The sequence below is a fragment of the Mesocricetus auratus genome, unplaced genomic scaffold, assembly GCF_017639785.1.
Source record: "Mesocricetus auratus isolate SY011 unplaced genomic scaffold, BCM_Maur_2.0 Super-Scaffold_100024, whole genome shotgun sequence".
Lineage (NCBI taxonomy): Eukaryota > Metazoa > Chordata > Mammalia > Rodentia > Cricetidae > Mesocricetus > Mesocricetus auratus.
In genome coordinates, this window is record NW_024429205.1 from 20,368,512 (window position 1) to 20,375,913 (window position 7,402).

A 7,402-nucleotide genomic window follows, 5' to 3' on the forward strand; every position below is an offset into this window, starting at 1 on the left:
GTGTCTCCCGGGCACACTTGGAATTGCTTTTATATCCCAGGCTGGCCTAGGGCTTGCGGTCTGTCTCCCTCCTCCAGCCTCCCAACTCTGGGGTTGTAAACCTCTACCATCGTGTCTGGTCTTCCTTAGGTTTTCAGTTTTGGGTTATAGACATCCAGTGGTTTCTTTTTTTTTTTTTTTTTTTTTTACGAGACAGGATGTCTCTGTATTGCTTTGGAGGCTGTCGTCCAGCCTGGCCTCGAACTCACAGAGATCCGCCTGCCTCTGCCTCCCGAGTGCTGGGATTAAAGGCGTGCGCCACCACCACCTGGCGACATCCAGTGGTTTCTATAGACTGGCATTCCATATGTTGGTATCCAGTGGCCCAAACTGCCCAGACACCATTCAAAAAAATGTCTTTACTGAGAGTGCTTAGCACTTGGCAGCAACGGGAGAATCATGCTCTTTGAAGTGCTGCAAACAGAAAGTTTATGCATATTTTCCTTTAATCTTAGCAGCCTTTCAGCCACCTTTTCAGACGTGCAAACTGGCTCACAGAAGTTGGCGGGTAGTTTGCGACACCGCCTGCGTGGTTTCATCTCAAATGCATCTTTCTGTTAAAAAGGGACAGGTCGTTTGTGGCTTTAAAAACACCCAAAACCAGGAGAGACAGGCCACACCACACCCATTAGGTGGATGGAACCAGTTTGCAGAGGCCTGGAGCGGGGTGGAAATTTCAGGGTACACTGCAAGCTGGCAGAAAATGGTGGGGCATGCAGGGTGAGCCAGGCGTGCAGAAGTTCCTGCCTGGTGGTGGTAGGGTTGAGATGCCACAGCAGGCTGGGAGACTTGTTTCTATATCCTCGATGCTGTTTGAGGAACAGTGGGAAGGTACAGTTGTGTGTCCTAGAAAGGGCTGAGACAACCGGGCCTGCTAATGTGTGAGTCCCTTCCAGTCTCGAAATCTCCCCCACCCACACACACCCGCTGTCTCTCCTCGAGCCGGGGTGGGCTGGATGGGGTTGAAAGTGATAGCATGTATAGAATTCCCTTCCAGTACTTTGCTTGTAAGACTGTAGACATTAGACCGCCACAGATTCTTGCAGAGCTGGGAGCCATCCCTGTGTGGAAGCAGGCTTTGCTGCCAAGTGGCATGCATGTTCTCAGTTGCTAAGTGGTGGGAGGTGTTCCTGCCCTGCTTGCTTTGGCTGCCCTAATCATAACACAGCTTAAATTGAATAAACTCCCCCATACAACCACAAGTTAGGTCTTATTATACTGGGAAGTAAAATGAAAGCAGCTATTAGTAAAGAAAACATTTTAATAAACTCCGCCTTTTCTCCATCCCCTGAGAAGCCACCCTGGGTGTAGCATGTGATTCTCATTAACTGCCAGAAGTCAGTTTCCTGACCTCAGTACTGAAGACATTTGACCTATTTGTGTGCATGACGCTAGTATTTCTTCAGGTATTTTGCATGACTCCTTCAAATTTCTCCACCCCCTTGAAGGACATCTGCCACTTACCTCCAACCCCTCACAATTTTAGTCCAGAAAATGGCCTGAGAGTCAGTAGCGCTGCGGGGCTCTGACCACTAGGCATACTGGTGCCTGAGAGCTGTGAAGAGTTTGAAGTTTCCCACATAAAAGTGGCAGGAGTCTGGCCCTTTATCACTATCCCAGAGATGGTAGGGGTGTTGGCCAGTGGGAGCTGAGCTTGAGATGGAGGCTGTGCCCCAAGGGCAGGGTGGCCAGTCAGGACTTGCAGCAAGCTTAGATGGTGACGATGACCTGGGTTAAGAAACGGTAGGGGTCAGTTGTGGCACAGACTGGTCTGTTAGCTGAAGAGGCCAAGGCAGGATCATAAGTTCAAGGCCACTTTTGGTTGTAGGTGGATCACTCTGAGTTTGAGGTCAGCCTGGTCTACATAAGGAGTTCCAGACCAGCCAGGGCTACATACTGAGATGCTGTCTGTCTTTAAAAACAACAAAAACAAAACCACCCAGGGACTGGGAAGATGGCTTAGGGATTACAAGTACTGGTGGCCTTGCGGAGGTTTCAATCATAGCACCCACATGGCAGCCAACTGTCCCTAACTGCAAGCCAGGAGTGGGGGTGACACCCTCTTGTGGCCTCCACGGGTACTGTAGGCATGTGGTGCACAGCCATACATGTAAGTAAAATACCCAGACACAAATCTTTTGTCTTGCATCAGGGTCTCTCTCAATGGTAGCTCTAGATGGCCTGGAACTCACAGAGATCTGCCTGCCTCTGCCTCCCCACTGCTATGATTAAAGGTGTGCACTACATACCTGGCATAATAAAGCTTGGAAGATCTGGCTGGGGTGAGGCACCGGAGGTTTGGCTTAGTGGTTAAGACTACGCTCTGGTTCCCTGCCTGTGTTGGGTGACTCACAGCTGCTGTAACGCTGGCTCCAGGTGGATCTGATGCGTTTGTCCTCTGTGGGCACTCTGCACCTATGTGCACAGGCAATAATTTAAAGTATGTGGAGCCAGAGGGATTGTCTGGTGGTTAAGAGCACACACTACTCTTCCAGAAGGGTTTGATTCCCAGAACCCATATAAAGCAGCTCACAACTGCTGTCACTCCAGTTATCCAGGGTCACCCACACACATGTGACATACACTCATACACACACAATTAAAATTAAAAATTAGAAATGACATGAATGGGGCTGGGAGGAGAACTCAGAGAAGTGTTTGTCTTGCAAACATGAGGACCCGAGTTCAATTCCCAGAACCCATGTAGTTTGTTGGTTTTGGGTTTTGTTGTTTGTTTGAGACAGGGTCTCAGTCTGTAGCTCTAACTGTCCTGGAAACCACTCTGTTGACCAGGCTGACCTCGAACTCAGAGAATCACCTGCCTCTGCCTCCCGAGTACTGGGATTAAAGGCGTGCGCCACCACCGCCCGGCTAAAGTCTGAATCTTTAAGAGTGGGTAAAGAACCAAGAAGAAAGTCCTGCAAGAGGTGGCTGGAACGGTGTAGGCCGGTTTTTTTACGGTGGGAACTTGGGTGGGTACCAAGTCTTGCCCAGTTACTGAGGGCCTGGTTTAGAAGTTGACATTAGTTACAAAGAGACCAAGATAAGAGGGCAGGAACTGCAGCCTCAGATTGCTTAGGAAAGGCTGGGAGAAGCTGCAATAAACCCAAGGACATGTATTGGTCACTAGACCTGTGCCAAGGGGAAGCAGGGCCCGGGATAAGCCTAAGGGAAGGCATGTCACCCGCCACGGAGGGTCTTACATAAATGACTGCCTCCCAGAAAGTGGGGTGGTAGAGTGTGGCCAGCAAGTAAGGAAGTGGCTTATTGGCTCAGCGGTGGGAAATGGGGACAGAAGGGACACTGGCTGGCTGGGTGTTGTCCTGACAGCTGGGAGTGGGTTAATGGCTCCTATCCGTTCCTTCACCAGCATCCTGCTGAGCATTTGTTAGGAGCCAGGCTGGGAGCATCCTTCAAGGACAGCACCACACAGGGCAGCCTCCCCACCATCACCTCCCAGAAGTCTTCAGTGGTCTAGACCTGGTCCAGGGGGAAGGGGGAGGAGCAGGGATCTTCAGGCACTGTGGGGTCAGAGAAACGTGAGTTTGCTCATGTGGGCTCTAAAACCTGCTTGCTTGGGGAAGCTTCAGTGTGCTTTCTTCCCTGGGTTTGGCCCCTTTTGTTTCTCCGTTTTTTGGCCACAGACCTTTTTAAGTTGGTGCCCCATGGCTGGGCTGCAGGAAACAGAATGGGACAGGGTGTTAGATCTGTTTGGGTGGGGGACATTTCCCAGCCTGATGGCTACTTGTCCTCGGGGAGAGGGTGGGGATGTGACCCGCGCAGGCACGGGCGCTCGCAGCTGTACCCCAAATCCCTCCCTCCCCACCACCTACCCACACACTTCCTCTCCTCTGGATAGCAGCACCCAGTTTGCCGTATGATCTGGGGTGACCGCAGCTGCATTTGTAGCCTCAGGCTTTGCCGTAGCCCGGCGGGCCTGCATTTTCTCGGCGCCCTTAGGAACATGCGCTGATGGGAAGGATTTGGGGCTCAGACTGGGAACAGAGAGACCTGCAGAGTTGGGTGAAGGGAGGCTGAAGAGTTGAGAATGAAGGAAGAAGTAAGAGGACATGCTAGGAATAGGGGAAGCAGCATTTTGGGTTTTCCCATCCCAATGAGATTCCCTTCAACTCTGGCGGCCCAGCTGCTGTCATAGCACCAGCCGCAGGGGGGGCGCTGCTCCCCGACCGTTTAGCTCCCGGATGCCAGTTCGCCATAGCGCCCCCTTCTGACTAGTCTGTAGTGAAGCTCCTGAGAGGGGTTGGGAGTGGAAAAGGCTTTGTGAGCCGACCATCCTGCCGGGCTGAGTCTTGGCCTGTGGCTCACATAGACGTGCAGGCTCTGGGCGTCTCCATGACAAGGGCAGATCCTGTCTTTCTGCCCTGGCATCTCCCAGGCCTTTTATTTTTTATTTTTTATTTTTTTATTTTTTTCGAGACAGGGTTTCTCTGTGGCTTTGGAGGCTGTCCTGGAACTCCCTTGGTAGTCCAGGCTGGTCTCGAAGTTACAGAGATCCACCTGCCTCTGCCTCCCGAGTGCTGGGATTAGAGGCGTGCGCCACCAACGCCGGGCCTCCCAGGCCTTTTAGACCCCGCAGCCACAGCTGCACTTGGTCTTTTTGAAGACATCAGCCACACTTTCACAAGACACGCCCAGCTCCCTGCCTGTCCCCTCATCCTGGCTGGGCTTCAATTCAGGCCCTTCTCTGGCTGGCAGACCCTTCTTCGCCAGCTATTCAGTTGCCTAGGGTTGCTAAGATGTCACCCTCTTGCTGTGTTCTCTCGAGTCTCCCACCCACCCCGACTTTAGCTCACCTCACCTCTCCGCCATCACGTATTTTATCAGCAGAGACCGGTAGCTGGAGGGAGGGACTTCCCGATAAGCAAGTGGCCCGAGAATAATAGCAAGGCGTAATGGCAGCTCTGCAGATAAGGGTTTCCCGGGCTCCCTTGGGAGGGAGTGCCAATGGAGAATGCCTTCGTTCCTCCCTCCCTCCCTCTCTCCCTCCCTCCCTCCCTCCCTCCCTCCCTGCCTCCCTCCCTCCCTCCCTCCCTCCCTTCCTTTCTCTCTCCCTCCCTCCCTCCCTTCCTTTCTCTCTCCCTCCCTCCCTCCCTCCCTTTTGTCTGTCCTTTTTTGTTGTTGCTGTTTGTTTGTTTAGTCCTGACTGTCCTGGAACTCACTCTGTAGCCAGGCTGAGGTTGGTCTCAAACTCACAGGGATCTATCTGCTTCTATCTCCCGAGTGCTGGGGGAAAGGTGTGTGACCCTGGAGACGGCTTCTTAGACTCCACCCATGACAAAGCAGTTTAAATCTCAACCCTGGCAGCCACCGAGTTGTGTGACCAGCCTCAGTTTCCCTATCTGTAACATGCCAACACTACTACTTCAGTCCTCTGCACAATCCCAAATCAATAGTTGGTTCCTGTCTCCACCAGGGAACAGGGTCTCTTTTTTCCTCCCTGCTTCCTGGGCTTTACCCCACGGCTAATCTTTTTGTGCATACATACCCTCCACATACCAGGCATGCTTCAATCCATGGTGTCAGGGAACCCTTATGTTACTACTGGGGAAGCTGAACCGTAGGGAGGCAGTGGCCAGAGTTTGCAGAAGGTTAACAGCAGGACTGGCCTAGAGCCCCCCCAGATCTGGTGGCTGGAGAAGAGATGGCCAGTGTTCGAGGTTCCGGGGTGGGACAGGAGCCTGGGCAGGTGATTTCAGAGTCCTCTCAGACCCTTATGGAGGGTATCTGCTGGTGGTCAGGCTGCCTCCAGCTCCCTCTCCTGTCCCAGGCATCTCAGGTGGCAGCAGATTGACGCTGCTTCACAGGGTGATCATTTCCACCCCTCCCCTACTCTGCATCCCTCTCTATTTCCCCACCCCCACCCTGTCACTTAGGGCCTGTAATCAATGAGACGGAAAATGAGGAAGTGTCCGGAGCTAGCAAAGCGTGGAGAGCAGCTGGGGTAGTCCCTGCATCGTGCCTGAGTGGGTGGACCCCAGCCTTTCACCCCCAGCTCTGGTCCCAACCCAGTCATTGCTGCCATCCGCTAAGTGCCCAGCCAGGCCAGGCTCCCAGCTGGATGTCAATAAGGAGGCCTCATCCTGAAAAATGTCATGAAACCTGTGAGTGTTGCTGCCGCAGGAAAATGTGTCCAGGATGCATGTCAAAACAGCTGACACAGGGCTTCTACAAAGGGTCCCATTTATGTCATTATAGATATTGGTATGCACGCAAGAAGGGGGACTGAGTAGCAGCTACCCCTGGGAGTAAGTACAGAAAATACTCACTTTCCCTTTGTTGAACCCCAATAAAAGTATATTGCTTTTATAATTAAAAAATAACTTTAGGATAAAGTATTTCCATTATAGGGAGAACAGCTCACAGAAACGTGAATGGGTCAATGAAAATGACCAGGAACTGGGCTTTGGGCTGAAACTCTATCAACCCAGGGAGGAACGGTCTACTAACTTCTGCTGCTCCAAAGCATGGGTGGGTCTAACACTGAAGCACAGAGAGTTTGCTTTTAATTTTAGGAGCTAGCAGGGCAAAGTGACTCAAGACTATAATCCTAGCACTTGGGAGGCGCGCACACGCTGGTGCTGTAGCTCACTTGTTAAGTTCTTGTCTCACAGACATGAAGCCCTGGTTTTGATTCCTAGCATGCACCTCATAAAACTTGTGGTAACCCTGCTTGCAATCCTAGTGCTCAGGAAGAGGAGATGGGAGATTCAAAAGGTTTAAGGTTATCCTTGGCTACAAAGTGAGTTCAAGGCCAGCCTGGACTGCATAAGACTGTTTAAAATAATGAGACAGGTGGTGCACGCCTATAATCCCAGCACTACGGAGACAGAGGCAGGAGGATCTTTGAGTTCAAGGGCAGCCTGGTCTACACAGTGAGTTCGGGACAACCAGGAAATCCTGTCTCAAAAAACCAAGAGAAAGAGTTTTTAAGAGTCTTTGAAATACATGATTTTTAAGACAGGAGAGTAAGTGTGAAGAAAACCCTGGACACACAGCTTGCTGCTTTTCCCAGCCTGGCTGACAGCACAAGCACCAAGCCCACGGCGGCCCTGTAGTCTAGCCCCTCTGCCCAAACGGTTCGTTTCCCGCTAACTGGAGCATGGCCTGGCCTTCTGGAGCTCTCCAGTGAGAATGGCCCTCCAGGGTGGCCTCCTGCAGCCCTGCTCTGCTCGCACAGGGGCTCTCCTTTGTCAAGAGCCCAGGCTGGGAGAGCTGGGGGAGGCTGGTGGCTTTCAGCCTCCATCTGACCCATCCATGGACAGGGACAGAAGACTGTGAAGGGCCAGGAGGCTGTGGGTAGTCACTCCGTGTTCCACTTCTGAAGAGTCACGGAGCACAGAAA